General features: G+C 45.5%; 1 protein-coding gene, 1 long non-coding RNA gene and 2 other non-coding genes across 6 annotated transcripts in view; 2 read left to right on the top strand and 2 right to left on the bottom strand.

The window, feature by feature from the left end:
* CACNA1C (calcium voltage-gated channel subunit alpha1 C) overlaps positions 1-17387 on the top strand; it is a 777231-nt gene that overhangs the window by 93058 nt on the left and 666786 nt on the right. The gene's annotated exons all lie outside the window — the stretch shown is intronic.
* On the top strand, positions 3871-4032 carry LOC136396226 (U1 spliceosomal RNA). Its single transcript, XR_010749620.1, has one exon. It is a non-coding gene; the product is annotated as a U1 spliceosomal RNA (small nuclear RNA).
* On the bottom strand, positions 4969-16254 carry LOC136395028 (uncharacterized). The gene is made up of 3 exons (XR_010749257.1): positions 16155-16254; positions 12397-12491; positions 4969-5221 (listed from the first exon to the last, which is right to left on the bottom strand). It is a non-coding gene; the product is annotated as an uncharacterized lncRNA (long non-coding RNA).
* Positions 10237-10312, bottom strand: TRNAA-UGC (transfer RNA alanine (anticodon UGC)). Its single transcript has one exon. It is a non-coding gene; the product is annotated as a tRNA-Ala (tRNA).

Here is a 17387-nt window from a genome sequence, read left to right as displayed (position 1 = left end):
ATAAGCAATGGATTTCAGGAAGGTTTTTGATAAGCCACAGAAACCTGAAAGAAGAGAATTGTTCAGATCTATGATTCTGGAACCATTCCTGGAGACGGCTGGATCCATGCTGAACAGGGCACCACAGTTTTGCCAGGCGGCTTTGACTTTTAAATGTCCATTTTCTTTCCCGTCATGGTAGGAGCTGATCTGGTGTGCATGGTATCTTTCCTTCTTCTTGCTTGCTTTGTTTTTTTCTTTTGTCCAGTTCACTTTCCAGAGATCCATTTCAGCAGCATGGCAACTTCCTGAGTTTTCAGATCCCAGGTGTTTTCAGAAGTGAAACCCCCTAAGCATGGATTTTTGTCAACAAGAGCTTATAAAAGACAGATGCTGGGAGAAGGGAATGCATGAAACCAGGTGTTACAGATGGCAAATGTGAGAGTCACAAATATTATGTAAAGTAAACACAGCTTTTATAGGTAGGCGATTGCAAAATTGCAAAAGACAGACGCAGTGAGTAATGGTCTGGGAGGCACCAGTTAGCTCCTCGCACATTATGTGGGCCTCTTACTAGAAAAATAAGAGCCAAAACTTTTATGCAGAGTCCCAGCTCCCTAGCACAGGGTTTATTTAGTTAAATAATAATGATGAAAGGACAAGTAAAGCAACCTTGCTTAAAACGCATCTCCTCGGGTAACTTACCAAGGAGCGTTTTCAGGAACATTATAGCTCTGGCTCAAGGCCAGCCTTCTGTGTAGATACTTTTGTGAAATGATTGAGGGAAGTAGGGCAGGTCTCCTGGTCCGGAAATATCTCTTCTACCAGCCTCCAACATGGCGGAAATTGCACCATTAGAAATATACTCTTTTGCTTTAATTCCCTGCCACCTCCAGGGATTAACAGAATAATCATTCATTCATTTATCAAATGTTTCTGAAGCTTATACTATGAGCCAAACACTAGTCTTTCTTTTTTTTCTCTCTAGAGATTTAAATTTAACAGGGTGACATTGATCAACAAGGGTGCATAGATTTCAGGTAAACATCACTATGTCATTTAAACAGTTGATTATGTTGTATACTCATCACCCAAAGTCAAATCATTTTTCGTCACACTACATTTGTGCCTCTTTATACCCTTCCCCCAATCCCCTCCCTCCTACCCCTCCCTCACATCTCCCTCTCCTTGGTAACCACTGCACTATTATCTATGTCCATGAGTCTCAGTTTTTTTTGTGTGTGTGTTTTTTTTTCATTTTTCTGAAGCTGGAAACAGGGAGAGACAGTCAGACAGACTCCCGCATGCGCCCGACCGGGATCCACCCGGCACGCCCACCAGGGGCGAAGCTCTGCCCACCAGGGGGCGATGCTCTGCCCATCCTGGGCGTCGCCATGTTGCGACCAGAGCCACTCCAGCGCCTGAGGCAGAGGCCACAGAGCCATCCCCAGCGCCCGGGCCATCTTTGCTCCAATGGAGCCTTGGCTGCGGGAGGGGAAGAGAGAGACAGAGAGGAAAGCGCGGCGGAGGGGTGGAGAAGCAAATGGGCGCTTCTCCTGTGTGCCCTGGCCGGGAATCGAACCCGGGTCCTCCGCACGCTAGGCCGACGCTCTACCGCTGAGCCAACCGGCCAGGGCCGAGTCTCAGTTTTATATCCCACCTGTGTGTGAAATCACCCAGTTCTTTGCTTTTTCTAATTTACTTATTTCATTCAGAATAATGTTCTCAAGGTCCATCCATGTTGTTGTAAATGATGCTATGTCATCATTTCTTATGGCTGAATTGTATTCCATTGTATATATGTACCCCATCTTCTTTATCCAATCTTCTATTGAGGGGCACTTTGGTTCAAACACTATTCTTAGTAAAAAAAAAAAAAGGGGGCAAGTAGAACATGGTTCTTGCCCTTGAGATGCTCAAAGTCTATTCTAAGAGACAGGAGGCAAATAACCAAATAATGGAAAAATAATAAGCAATAAAACTGGCGCTTTAATACAGATAACTATGAGGCTCCATGGGGGATAGTCTGGGGAGATGTCAGGACATGACTCTTGAGCTGAGTCTCACAGGATGCAAAAGGTACCAGACAGATACCAGACAGATATCAGGCAGATGCAAGGGATGGAGCTTGGAAACTTGGATGAGGGAGGGAAGGAACAAGGGATGATTTTGGACCATGGGGCTCTGTGAATAGAGGGGCAGCATCCCTGTGTCTGGGCAGAAGATTACAGACTTTGGGTTCCCACGTCACATCATGTAGGTGTGTGATACCTATGTGTGTTCAGAGAGTGCTTCTGGCAGGTTGAGGGGGGGGGGCAGGATTTATACAAAGAAATGAAGGATGACAGAGACCAACTGCCTACTTGGCCACTTGGTTGAAAGCATGACAGACCAGATTTTTCTTTCAAGTTGTCCCCTCTTCATTTAATTTTTGCCACCCAGATGTTACTTTCCTACTTAGCAGTGGCTCACCATGACTTCAGCAATGAGAGGGTTAACCAGCCGAGATATATATATATATATATATTTTTTTTTAGTTTGGACAATAACACTCCGTTTGTATATGTGTGTGTGTGTGTGTATATATAACATTGATAATTTGGGCATTTAAGATGGCTTAAAGGAGGTCTTTGTATAATGGGAAATGTTTTATCCTCATGATCATCAACCTCCATAAAATTGACCAGTCCCAGGACACAAAGCCAGCTCTGTCTTCTGCAGAACAGTTCATCTCGACGGGGCCCCAGCTGAATGCAGAGACTTGACAGCAAATAATCTAGTTTACCTAACTACTACCCCTACAGAATTTGTTTTCAGAGTTTTAAGGAAAATTTTCAAATATAAAATGGTTACTTGAATAAAAATTATTAAAATTTAATTTGCCTTTTATGAGAAATCTGGCAGAATTTGGTTAACAAATTATAAGTGTAGCCTGGGTAATGCAGAGATGTTGAATATTCTTGACTTCCACTTCTGGAGAATTGATTTCAAATAGCTTCTCTTCAAATAGAGAATGGGCTCTTACATAAGAGATGGTGGCCAACTGTTCTTTTTTCTCAAGAAGTAAAAAAGACGAAAAGGGTTGGAATTGTGGTTAATAATATTTAGGTTGAACCAGGAATGATTTACTAGGTAAATAAACATATCTATCTAATAAATCTTGACTAAATGCTAGGATGAAGAGAATTTCTTCTGAGGCTGAGAAAATTCAATCTCGACTGGACCAAAGGGTAGATACAGGCAGTGAAGTCCCAGTGTTTTCCTTTTTGGATTAAAAACATACTTAAAAATTGGAGAATTCTTCCATGAAATAATATACAAATAACCTGGGGTCAAAAAAACTCAGGAGAGTTTGGATTGCCACGCTCCTAAGGAAGTTCTCTATACCCTCTGGGGTAATGTGACCACAGGACATCTTACATTTCTTTCTCCAAGGAGCTCAAGATGATTAAAAATTTTGAAGAGGAAGGCAAGTTCAAGATTATGTTGGGAATAGAAAACAGAGTGAGAATGAGAAACCAGAGATGTTCATTTGTTTCACAAACATGTCTTTATATGCCAAGTACCTGCTATTGGTAGCCTGACCTTCCTTTTGAAGAGCAGAGCCCGCTGGGGTGCTCAGAGTCAGGGTCAGCCCATCAGCAGGGCTGCAGTTTGGGTCTCCCGGGGCCTCAGTCCATGCTGAATCAGGAGTCTCCGCATGGACTCCTGCATATCACCCAAAAAGTTGTTTGAAAAAATGTGTCCCTTACCACACATTTTCAAGTTGACATTCCCAACTTTTCATTAAGTTTAAATGGTTGTAAATGAAGCAATTTCTAGTGCTTTGTAGATCTTGAGAGTTTAAAATGAAATAAAATTGTTGCAGCACTCTTTAAAAAGTTTCCAATGATACTTACCTGGCAGGGGAGATACCATGATCACAAAGGTGGTTTTCCCAGGGTGAGGCTCACTCATTGCACTCTGAGTGTGCTGACCCCTGCGATTTCCCCAAATGTGGGAAACTCGACTGCATAATTTGTGGTAGTGGGGGACTGTGTTCGCGCTCTCCAAAAAAAAAAAGTTTCCAATGAAATATAAATATCATAGCTATTTAAAACCTTCTAGCCTGACCTGTGGTGGCGCAGTGGATAAAGCGTTGACCTGGAATACTGAGGTCGCTGGTTCAAAAACCCTGGGCTTGCCTGGTCAAGGCACATATGGGAGTTGATGCTTCTGCTCCTCCCCCCCTGTCTCTCTCCTCTCTCAAATGAATAAATATCTTAAAAAAAACAAAACAAAAAACCCAACATAATTATATTATGAGTTTTTCAAGTTCATTTTATGTAACATTTAGATAATATTAGGAATCTACTTCTTAAAAGGATAGATGATTGGAGGGCTATGGTGGCTGATTAAAAGAGGCTTTCTGGACACCAGTATTTCAAATGTCTCCTTCTTTAGTGCCTTGGTAGTTGTCACACAAGAGGGAAATAGACCACAGAAGGAAGTGGGGGCAGGGTGTGAAAGGCATGCCTGTCTTCTGTAGTGTAGAAGAAGGATGGCCACAAGAGAAATGAAAAGTGACAGGTGGCTTCCAAGCTCTACCCCAGACTGCCCTCCAAACAGTGTTAAGATTGAGTCTATATGAACATTGAGGATCTGGACCAGGGGTCCCCAAACTTTTTACATAGGGGCCAGTTCACTGTCCCTCAGACCGTTGGAGGGCCGGACCATAAAAAAAAACTATGAGCAAATCCCTATGCACACTGCACATATCTTATTTTAAAGTAAAAAAAACAAAACAAAATGGGAACAAATACAATATTTAAATTAAAGAACAAGTAAATTTAAATCAACAAACTGACCAGTATTTCAATGGGAACTATGCTCCTCTCACTGACCACCAATGAAAGAGGTGCCCCTTCTGGAAGTGCAGCGAGGGCCGGATAAATGGCCTCAGGGGGCCGCATGCGGCCCAGGGGCTGTAGTTTGGGGACCCCTGATCTGGACACTGCTTGCATTAAAAATGTCCATTTACTATGAGAGTTATTCATATGCCAGTTTAAAGATGCCATAAACTACTCCAAACACTTTCCAAGCCCATGTAGGAAATTGTTAAAATGTCCTTGATTCATCCACACAACAGTAGTTTGCATCAACTAGTCAATACAAAGACAGCTTATATATTCCTTTACTTCCAGCAGACTTTGGGTGTTTCATCTGTAGAATCAGCTGAAGTGGATACTTGTCATTGATTTATCTAGAACAAATAAAAACTATTATATGCTACATGAATTATAAATGCTCTCAATATTATTCCATCACAGGATCATTATGGTTACAACCTGCCCTCTTATGAATTAGAATCATTGACCAATTTTATGCTGATTGGAATGGAAACCAATTTTACTAATCAGAACTTGGGAAATCCCTAATCACACACAGATCACGTGCATGGAGTTGATTTACACTAGTCTGTTCGTCAGGATAGGCAATGTTATATGCGGGTGATGACTTCCAAATTCTTAGAGCTTCACCCAATAAAAGTTTATTTGTTGCTCATCCTACATGTCCAGAGGGGTCAGTGGGGGAGGCTGTGTTTTACAAAATCACTCGGGGATTAGGCTGAGTGATGCGTCTCCATGGTGTGGCTGCGCCATATGTATGATGTGGAAGAAGAAACAGGAGCATCACAATGGGTCTTTCATCACCTCAACCAAGAGGGACACATGTCACTTGTACTTACATTTCACTGGTCAGAACTAGTCCAACAGTGTGCCCACATACACAGTGGTTGAGAAGCGGACTCTTCCATGTGCCCAGAAAGGGATGTGGGGCAAAGTATTCTTGGAACTAAACTATAGTAGAAATTAACATAGGTGTCACTTTATAAACAGCATTACAAATGATTTCTAAGGGCTGGTTATGAACAAGATTAGGAGGTTGTTGTCACTGTAAAAGATGGATTATAAAAGCATGACTGAACATGAGAAGCACAGAGAATAGGTAAAGTTAGTTTTGCAGGGTCAGAGGAAGAGATCTCTGGAAGCGTCCTGCCACACCTGGAAACTCTGCCCAGTTCTTAGTTCCACCAGGCTCCATCCAGCCGCTGAATGGGAAGTCACTCGGCAGGTTAATGGCAATAACCATTAAGAATATATATAGCCTTTCTGTGGGCCATGTAAGCTCTTTGACTTTGCTTTAAGTTCTCAAATGTATTATGGAGCATTGACTTCAATGGTGATATTTACTTAAAACTTCTTCAACCCCTGGGACTTGAACAACCACTTTTCAACAACTTAAAAGAATGAGTGATTAAGCCAGATCCAGTATCCAGTGTAATTAGCTATAGGCATTTGGTTTTACTTTTTGAGAATGTAAATATTTAGAGTTATTCCTATGGGTGTAGCCTATATTAGTATTCTTCTAGATTTGATACAGGGATGGGACTATTACAGGTTGACCCACGTATATCCTTATAAGAGACCCCTAGCCTCTATAATCAGAACAGAGAACCATCTTTTAAAAAGAAGTCTTAGGGAACAAATAGAACAAATATCTTTTATTTTGTCTATTGAGATGCCCTTGCCCCAAGTGTCAGCAAATAGGTTTTACTTTACCTATGTCAGAATAGGAACCAGAAAAATTTAAGGTTATATGATTTCTGGTAGTATTTACAGGAATTCAAGCTAGAAATTTATACCATGGAATTCTGAGAGGAGTACATGCAAAATGACTGTTCAGAAAAGTATAAGCCAGAGCACACATATGAGCTGAACTATCAACCATAGGTAAGGAGGAGAAAAACCAAAGGTCAGAGAGAGAAAACATACAGCCTGAGTGCCAGCTGAAACACAGAAGGAAAGGTGACATTGCCAAGAGGTGTATTAATAGGAGGGCTGGGAATTGAACAAAAGAGTTAAAAGCTGATTTCATACGACCAGAGAAAGGTGTTTACGCTCAGAACCATGTTTGGAAGATAACAGAGAACTTAGAATGCATTCAAAGTAGGGTAAGGGAGAGAAGAAAGAATGTTTATAAAGCTGGTTAAAGAGGAAGGTTCTGGAAGGCCTACTGAAGAGAAGAACATTTTCCAGTTTACTCTGAAAAAAACATCTTCAGTCTAGTGCCAGTGAATGGTTTTGGACTTGGCCTGGAGCAGTTAAGAAGGTCAAGGGGTTAGAGAGAGAGGCTGGGAGCAGACTGAGCTTTGAGTTTTATAGTCAGGGCCATCCTACCTAGCTGACTGAGGTGGTGTGGTCAAGTTACTTACTTTCTCCAAGCATGCAATTTCTCTAACTTAAAAACTGAGAATATTTAATTCATAGAGTTGTTCTAAGTGTGAGATTGACTATTGAGGGAAAGGAAAGCCTTCTATAGTTTAGCTATTATGCTGGATTTCTCAAGTCTTAAAATATGCCCACAATTTCCACTTTATAAGTGAAGAAACTGAGCCTCAGAAAGAGAAAGAGGTTGCCAAAGTTTTAGTTAGCAGTCAGTGTTGGATTTGAGATTTTAATGAGAATGGGTGAAGGGACATTAGTATAAATTAACGTAGTATGATGGATTAAATGGTGGCCCCTTGAAATATATATTCACATCCTAATCTCTAGAACTCAGGAATGTTACCTTAGTTAGAAAAGTAGTCTTTATCAATATAATTAACTTAAGGATTTCAAGATGAAGATATCGTCCTGAATGATCCAGTGGTTCCTAAAATGCAATCATGTATCCTTATAATGAGAAGCAGAAGGATAATTGATGGCCATGTGGGGAGGCCATGTGACCATGGAGACAGAGATTGGACTGATGTGGCCACAAGCCAAGGAATGCCAACAGCTACTAGAAGCTGGAAGAGGCAAGACTGGATTGTTCCCTGGAGAACCTTGAAGGGTGCATGACTCTGCTGGATTTTGGACTTCCAGCCTACAAAACTGTGAGAGAATAAATTTCTACTGTTTTAAACAACCCAGTTAGTGGTAATATTAATGGTAGCACTAGGACACTAGTACACATAGGAATGGCTTCTATTCTCTGATGATGGACTTTGAGTACCTCAAAAGTAGACACAATATTGGACTGGGTCTGAACCTTGGCTTGAGGGGTCCTTCTAGGGGTTAGCAGGTCATCTATATGAAACTTTCTCAGGATCTTGACAAGTAATTAAGAAAATCATTTTAATGATTTAGTTCTTCTTTTGGTATCCACTTTTCTTTGCAGAGTGTCACAGAAGATGAGGCCACATGCCCCCATTTTACAGATGAGCAAACAGGCTGCTCACATGACTTAGCCTGGACCATGGCCTTGCTGAGGTAGAAAGAGAGTATCATAGCTTGACCAGGTGGTGGTGCAGTGTTTAGAGCGTCGGACTGGGATGCGGAAGACCCAGGTTCGAGACCCTGAGGTCGCCAGCTTGAGCACGGGTTCATCTGGTTTGAGCAAAAGCTCACCAGCTTGAGCCCAAGGTCTCTGGCTCGAGCAAGGGGTTACTCAGTCTGCTGAAGGCCCGCAGTCAAGGCACATGTGAGAAAGCAATCGATGAACAATTAAGGTGTTGCGATGCGCAACGAAAAACTAATGATTGATGCTTCTCATCTCTCCATTCCTGTCTGTCTGTCCCTGTCTATCCCTCTCTCTGACTCTCTCTCTGTCTCTGTAAAAAAAAAAAAAAAAAAAGAAAAAGAAAAATAAAGAGAGTATCATTGTTTGAACTCTCATACCATGTGTCATAGTGTGGTGTACGAATCCTCCCACAAGGAGAGTCAGTCTCAGGATCAGGCCCATGACCATTTTGCTGCTTTCCAGTTTTGGAAGTTAAGGACAGCATTGCTGAAAATCCCAAGGGTCATTGTTTACCACAATGTTATCCCTGCACTGTGAGGTTGCTGTAGAGTGAGGACTGAATTCCCCTCACACACCAGACACCCTGGCCTCCTCTTAGGATTGAAATTGGGGCTGAGCTGCCAGGAGAGTTCTCTTTAAATGCAATATATAAAGACAGCCCAGCAGGTTAGTAGGGATCTGGTCTGTCCCAGGGCCTCTAGACAAGAGGTGAGGAGGAATGAGTTTGATGTGATATAGGGAAAAACTCTGCCAGGAGAAGTTCTTGAATGCTGACAGGGGTTGTGAAGGCATCAGTGTTATGGGTCTTTCAAAAGAAGGGGAGGGGCTCTAAATTGTGCGAACTTTTCCTGAAGCACCCCCCTCCCCCATGTTAGCCTAAGCACCTGGAATGGCTTGTCTAGTAGTGTGGATGGTGCACAGCTTCTGGATTTGCATAGACTTGGGTTCAAATCTCAGTTTTGCCACTTACTGACCAAGCAAAAGTGGGCAAAAAGTTATTCATAGCTATCACTTTAGGCCTTTAAATGGGGGTGGATAAATCTCCTTGGCAGGGCTGTAGTGCAGTCAGGATACACAGTAGACACTTGATAAGTCTTTCTCATGGGGTTAACAAAAACCAGCTAACATTAAATTAACACACTGTACATGTCACATTCTTTACCTGGATGATTTAATTCTCACAACCATCTTAGCAATGGAGGTAGTACCATTGCTAGCTTCATTTTGGAGAAATTGGGCATTAGCGGGTCAAGTCAGGTGACAAGTTAGCACAGCTTGGGGCAGGGAAAGCCAGGCTCTTAATTGCAGTTAAGTTTCATGCCATTGTAACAGACATTCATGAGATGTTATTAAATGATGGCAATTAGAATGAATTCAACAAATATATACTGAGGGTACCAGGGGCTGGGCACCTACTCTTTACTAATAATAACTTCTAAGCGAGGAACCTAGAAAAGGCAGTAGTGCCACCCTGCTGCACCGTCAGGGTTCATTAAGGAAGCAGCACAGCCATGAGTGAGGGACTGAGGATAGGGATTCAGCTGACCCAACTGTGGGGCCTGGTGCCATGTCCGTGGACAGCTGTTGCTTCTGCATTTGAAGATGGTTCTTTTTTATTTTTATTTTTTTGTATTTTTCTGAAGCTGGAAACGGGGAGAGACAGTCAGCAGACTCCCGCATGTGCCCGACCAGGATCCACCCGGCACGCCCACTAGGGGCGATGCTCTGCCCACCAGGGGGCGATGCTCTGCCCCTCCAGGGCATCGCTCTGCTGCGACCAGAGCCACTCTAGCGCCTGGGGCAGAGGCCAAGGAGCCATCCCCAGCGCCCGGGCTATCTTTGCTCCAATGGAGCCTTGGCTGCGGGAGGGGAAGAGAGAGACAGAGAGGAAGGAGGGGCAGGGTGGAGAAGCAAATGGGCGCTTCTCCTATGTGCCCTGGCCGGAAATCGAACCCGGGTCCCCCGCACGCAAGGCCGACGCTCTACCGCTGAGCCAACCAGCCAGGGCCGAGGATGGTTCTAAGCTGCTATCGGTCAGCAAAGCCAGAAGTCCAGAAGAAAAGATGGATATGATGTGGGAGGGAGCAATGCCAAAGTGGATCCCAAAGGCAAATGGGACCCTTATTTGTCTCTCGCTGTATTTCCATCCTTGACTATGAAACATAAAGCTGCTACCCTTTCCACAGACCCGGACATATGCTTTGCCCAGGACTGAGGGTAGCTGAAGGAGAAGAGCTGGCAGGACCTAGAGGAGCCGGGGCCCCACAGTGACAGGGAAGGCCAGCAGATGGGTGACGGTGTGTTGTATGTTGAAACAGCCCCTGTAACTATACTTGGACCTTCACAGTATGAGAGCTGCGCTTCACGTCTACCTCCCAGCTGCTCCACTAATGTCTATTACGGACAACCCTAATCTGAAACCACACAGGGAAGGTAATTCTGAGAAATATAGAGCCATCTTGGTTAAGCTGGCAATATACCAAACCAGTGCCCCGAGGTTCTAATCTCTGGCCTCTGAAAAGGAACAATCCTATGTGGCCCCATATTAAGGTAAAGAGAGTAGCCTGTTGGAAGGTACATTGAAGCAGGGCCTTCTGATTCGCCTCTTCCTACTCTGGTTTGCCATAGCAGGTTAGCCCATCACTTTTACCTGGTCTGAAATGCCCACCCTTATACACAGATAATCCTATAGGTTAGAAATGAAAGAATGTGACATAGTCCCAGAAGGTCACTGTTAAAATGCACTCATTACTTTGGTGCTCTAAGCTCTCTACCATTAGCACAGAGCAGCTGACACTTCCCAGCCACCTGGAAATGCAACAGGAAGAACTGAGCATTTGTAAGAGACACTGGAGAGGTAGTTTTTGCAGGTGGGTGGCAGCATTTAGTGCTGAGATGCTGTCAGGGTGAGCAGAGGGGAGGAGAGGAAGAGACCGTTGCGGCTTTGACAGGGGAGTTAGTCCAGAGTGCTTCATTGGAGGTGTTGTTACCAGGAGAGGGGTGAGGGCTCTTGCCTGCAGATGTGGGTGTCTAGGGAAGAGGACTACACCTGGCAACCTGGCTTTCAAAGCCTTCGGCCAGACAGGAAAAAAGAAAAATTTACCTGCAATCCCACTTCCCAAAGAAAGCTATTGTCAACAGTTTGGTGTGAACCCTTTGTAGTCTATGTGCTAGTTCAAATATATACTTATCTTTAAAAGAAAAAATGAAATCATATTATACGTGATATTTTATGTAACATTTTGTATAAAAGAGACTTTTTATTTTAGTGTAAATAGTCTTTTTCTCAAGTCACTAATATTATCCCTTAATATTGTTCACATCCATATAAGGATCTGATTGTATGAATGAACCCTAGTTTATCTATGAAGTGATTAACAGCATAGACTCTGAAGCTAGACTGCTGGGGTTCAAATCCCAGGTTTTCCAATATTTACTGGCTGAAAAATACTTGGGGAAGCGAGTGGACCGTTCTGTGCTTTAGTTTCCTCAACGGTAAAACAAGGATACTAGTTACCTCCCTGACAGAGTGTTGTTCCTTGGAACAACAAGAGCAAATGATTTTTTATATGTAGTTAAACTCTCAATGATATTATTTAGCCAAAAGTTTTTGTTGGATATTTGATTATTTCCAAGCTTTTCACTCTTACAAATACATTATCATTAACAAATTCAGTGCACTCTTAATTGCTTCCAAAATAAATATTTGTGGTCACATTAAGGAATCTTTTCAGAGTGAATCATGTGCTCAACATACAGTGAGTGTGCCCATATGCACAAAGCATTATGCTATGCACCAAGGGAAAAGAACAGAGCTCTCTTCCTTAAGACATTTAAAATGCAGTGCAGAAAGAGAAAGGGCACATTCGTATACAAATATAACGCTATGCAGAAATATAACACTGTAGATTGAGTGGCACAAATAAAGAACTACGGGAGAGGGAAAGGCGGTAAGAGTGAGTACCTTCACCTAGAGAATTAAATCATGCAATAAAAGAGAAAGAAAGACTTCTTCCTCAGCTCCCACCACTTCCCAAACTCCCAATTCGGAATTCAGAATGGTTTCCATTTGTCACATTGAGAATTTGTTACCTTGCAAGAGAGCAGCACCAAGGGCAGTTTTCCAAAGTTCCAAGCCGAGATATGGGCTTACACTGCAAGACCAAATATTTAGGAAATACCTCTTTCTGGAAATGAAAGAACACATTTCACAGTTGAGAAGTGAAAAATGAAAGTAAAGAAGCATGAGGTAATATTTACTCACTAGATTTAGACAGTGCCTACCTTTAGAAAAAGCCGTACTGTCAATCTAGCACATTCCCCCCCCACCCTCCTGCCCCTCCCCCCCTTGCTAGCCCACATGAACTCGGTTATCTGGCTCTTTGTGTTGACTGCTCTGCAGCACATTTTGCAATTGCTTTACTGTCATTTTAAATTATTCATCCCTGCCCCTAACCCAACTCACCTTCAGTCATTTCCTTTGAGAGTAGGATCATGGTATGAATGCTAGTTTGGGGGCAGACACTCCTAGACTAAGTCCAGGTTCCACAGTTTACCAGCTGGGTGACCTTGGACATGTAAATTGAGTCTCTAAATCTCAATTTCCAATATGTAAAATAGGATTAAATAACAATATCACCTATTAATAATAATTAATCACCTATTACTACTAATAAAATCACCTTCTAGGATTGCAGTGAGAATAAAATGAGTAATGCCTGTGCAGTCCCTGTCACAGCACAGAGCACTCAGCAGTGTTAGCTATTATTCTTATTCCTGTTCGACAGAGCATAAAGGTGCTGCGGACCAATTTAAGTATCAACTTACACAAATAATCAGGTACATGGACCTCTGAAACACAGGCCTGTAATGTGTCCTAAAGCTAAGAGAAGATATTTGGATTCGTGTCATTCTAATTTTTTCTACTAGGTTGAAAATTGAGTATGAACACACCAGAATGGTAAAGCGGCCAGATCTCTCCTGTAACCAGCAAAATCTAGACTGCTGTTTACAGTAGAATCAGGATGACTAATAAGCTTAATGCCTCTCACAGGGACATTTGCATTTTAAACTGGAGCCAAAACCCTTGGCCAAAGGGAATGAAGCTGGAGTGATGAGGTGTCAGATACCAAGCAGGGGACAGAGGGAGGCATTTTGATGTAGTGAATTGTGGTACTCCTGAAACCACGTCATTCATTCAGTCATCATTCAGTACATGTTTATTAAGCACATACTACCTGCCAGACTTTGCCCTATGCACTTGGGATACACTGATGAACAAATTGTACAAAGATCCCTGTCCTCATGTGGTTTATATTTTAGTGGGGAATACAATAAAGACTACAATTAATGAATAGATTATATGGTATGTTAGACAGGAATTAAATGCCATGTACACAATTGCAAAAAGGTGAGATTGGAAGTGCTGGGGATGCCTGACCGGGCGGTAGCGCAGTGGATAGAGCGTCGAACTGGGATGCAGAGGAAGTGCTGGGGGTAGGGTGGGCAGGTTGTAGTCCTAAATAGGGTGGTCAGAGTGAGGATCATTGGAAAAGTGAGATTTAAGCAGTGTCTCGAAGAAAGTAAGGGAGTTCACTATTTGTATATTTGAGAAAAGAGTGTTCTGGGCAGTGGGAACAGAGCAAAGGGCTCAAGATGAGAGAGGTAGAGAGAAAGCGAGAGCGAGAGAGAGGGTTCAGCATTCCTAGAGTGTTTAGGGAACAACAAGGAGCCTGGTTGTGGCTGAGGCAAGTGGGAAAGCAGTGGGAGAGGAAAGGACAAGAGAAATCGTACTTAGCTGTTCTTGCAGGTTGCCCTAAGAACCTTGACTTTTCTTAAGTGAACTGAGGAGCCATTGGAGGGCTCTGAGCAGAGAAGTGCTCTAATATGACATTTTAAATGGATTGCTCTGTTGTATTTGAGAACAAACCACACAAGTGGTGGGGAGGGGAGGAGAGGGACAGCAGCCTCTGCACAAAAGGAAGATGTTGGTTCAGACCTGCGGCATCAGGGGAAGACACTGAGAAGTGGATTTATCTAATGGTAGAATCAAGAGGCTTTCCTGAAGGATTAGATGTGTTTGGATAACAGAGAAGTCAAGAACGACTCCAGGTTTTTGGCCTCATCAAATGTGATTGTGTAAAAAAGCCAGTGGCTGTGGCCACCATCACAGCCGCCTGGCCCATGTAGGTTCGCATTGGATTTGGACAGTCGGTAAAGAAACAACGGAGCCAAAAACTGGTGGGCCATCATTTTAATCCTAGCTTGCACCCAGCAGGCAAGTAAAAACACACACTGGGCTCCAAAACCTACTCACATTCAGTGCTCACAAAGCTACTGACTTACCCGAGTTCCCTAGAATCAAAGGTTTCTAGCTCACCAGACTTATTCACCTCTGTTCCCCATCTCCTTCCTTCTCCTTGCACAAACTGGTCTCTCACTCAGCACTCCACTCCATCTTGGCTGCTTCTTCTGGCCTCTTCCACGTGGCCTTTCTCTGCTCCCTCCTTTCTAATGCTAATCTCAGAAACCAAGAGAGCAAGCTCCCGGTCTGCCCCACTTTATAGTGCAGAAATCAAAACCTTTAAACCAATATATAAAATAGGGAAGTTTCTAATGCAAAGTCACTTATCTGAGGCATGATGGGATTGCACTACCCCACATCAAAAAGGGTGGGAAAGGCTTAGTAATAAAACCAAGCCCAGGCTACAAGGATCCTGCCTGCCCACAGACCGCCCCCAACACACATTAATATCACCTGGGCGACGGCTTCCATGTGGGCAGCACCATCTTTAACAAAGCGAGCATAATATATTTTATCTGCCCAACAGATGGGGAAGGCTGTGTGAGGTGCAGGTTTTACACAGAAAAGATTTAGTTTTTTTGATATGTCAGTTTGGAGCTGGGTATTGGACACCCAAGTGGAGACAGAAGTTGGCTGTGTAGCCTGGCAATCAAGAAGAGAGGTCTGAGCAGAGGAGATGCAAATTCAATATAGACAGCTTCTTAAATCTATGGAGAGGATCACCTAGTCCTAGGGAATGACTATGAATGGGAGGTGGGAAGTCTGAGGGCGGGAAGATGGAGGTGTTTCCTAAAGGGAGTTTAGGTTCCCCTGGCAGGCTTCAGGAGGCCCACTCTGGAGGAGCCCAGGCCTGCAGGGGGTGCCGTGGAACTTGCTGTTGCTGCAATAAGATAGATGGAAAGAAATGTTCAGTTCTTTGGCTAGGACAGGGTTCAATAGATTACTGTCAGAGTGGCAAAAATAATTAAGAGAAGTAGGTAAGGATACCCTGGTAGAACACGTACTATGGTGCCTCCAAGGAAAGCGAAAACCTGGGTCAGACATCTGGGCACCTCTGCCTTGTCTAGGTGGCTCCGCCCTCCCGCCTTTTCTCTCTCTCCCCTCCCCTCTTCCCATCCTCGCCTCTGTATGGCACTTCTACCACCGCTCTGATTATAATCGATCAGACAGAATCACGGAATCACAGCTCATTTTGCGGTTTTTGTTCAGTGGCCCCATATGCAAAGAGACTCTGATAGTTGGGTAGGTCTTAGTACCCCCTTTTGGAATTCCGCTCACAGAGGCCTGCCCGTCGTAGACGGCCGCTCAAGGACGCGCCGCCGGTGCTGCCGAGGATAACAGGGGCGGGTGGCTGGAGGCGGCAAGGCGCGCAGCGGGTGTCGGTGTGCTCTCGCTCCCCGAGTACGCCTACGCCCCGCCCCGGGGGGCGCTGGGCGCAGCCCCCCACCGCCGCCATCTCCAGACCCACACCTCTCTTGCACCCTTTGACGTCATGTGGGCATCAGGGCTGGTCCGCGGCCCGACCGAGGGCCGAGTGGGTGCTCACCAGGGGTTCGGGCCGCGCTGTGCGCCCTGCGTCGTGCGCCCGGTCCCCGCGCGCCGCCGCCGCCGCCGCGCCACATCTGGAAGCGTTCAGCGCGTCTGCCTTCAGCGCGCCGGGCGGGCGGGGAGGGCGCGGGCGCGGCGGCGGGCTGGGCTGGAGGCGGTGAGCGCGGCGCTCTCGCGCGCCCGTGTCTCCCTCTCGCTGCCTCTGCAGAAACAGCTCCTGCCAGTACGGCGCTCGGCGCGGCGCGGCCCGGAGCGGCGGCGCCTTTCCTGCCTCCGCGCCTCCGGAGTTGCTGGAGCTGCTGGAGCGAACAGAGCCGAGCCGGGGCCTCGCGGGGACTGGTCGGGCGGCGGAGACGCTTCGGCCCCTGCTGGCCCTCCGGCTCCAGGGGTCCATCGCGGTCCTCGCCCCTCCTCTCCGCCTCTGCTCGAGCTGCCTCCCTCGGTTGATTTTTTCAAACGGTGCAGCCGCCAGAGGTGCGGGGCTAAATTCTTGGAAGGGGCCCGGATGTACTGAGGATGCATTACAATTTCACTCGAGGAGGCAGTAGTGGAAAGGAGCAGCTTTTGGTGTTTGATGCAATAATGGGAATCAGGTAATCATCAGAAGAGAAGAAGAAATACCGCAGCTCCAACGGCTTCCTTGAATTTTGCACGAAAGCTGCCAGCCTCGGAGGAGGGATTAATTCAGACCGGCTGGTGGGGGTGTTTTAACATTTCTTCCTTTTTGTGGCATCTTCTCCTTTTAAAACAATTTTTGGTCAATGGTCAATGAAAACACGAGGATGTACATCCCGGAGGAAAACCATCAAGGTAAGGCCAAGGCCCCAGCGCGGGCTCCTGCCCTCCCCGCCCCGCTCCGCTCCGGCTAGCCTCGGGGCCGGTCCCTGCGGAGTTGCTTGGGGCGCCTCCGCCTCGCCCGATCGGTAGGATCGGGGCCCGAACCCCGCGAGACCGAGCGGAAAATTCCCGCCCCTCCCCCTCCTGTGCCGGCTTCTCCAGCGCATGTGTTTCCTATGAAATTCCAGGCGAGGGGGAAAAGTTCCCTAAGTGTCTGCTTCTGCCTCGCTTTTTCGCGTGTGCCTGGAAAGCCCAAATGCCCGATCCGCCGCGTGTGGGGAAGGGGCGCCGCGGTCCTCGAGCCCCGCGGGCCGGGGTCCCTAGCCTAGCTCGGGGCGCGGCTGGGAGCGCGCGCGCGCGCGCGCGTACCCCGCGCCAGGCCGGCTCCGCGCAG

Source organism: Saccopteryx leptura, chromosome 2 (genome assembly GCF_036850995.1).
Source record: "Saccopteryx leptura isolate mSacLep1 chromosome 2, mSacLep1_pri_phased_curated, whole genome shotgun sequence".
NCBI lineage: Eukaryota > Metazoa > Chordata > Mammalia > Chiroptera > Emballonuridae > Saccopteryx > Saccopteryx leptura.
The sequence above is the reverse complement of the archived record's forward strand: the minus strand, read 5'-3'. Positions and strand labels throughout refer to the sequence as shown.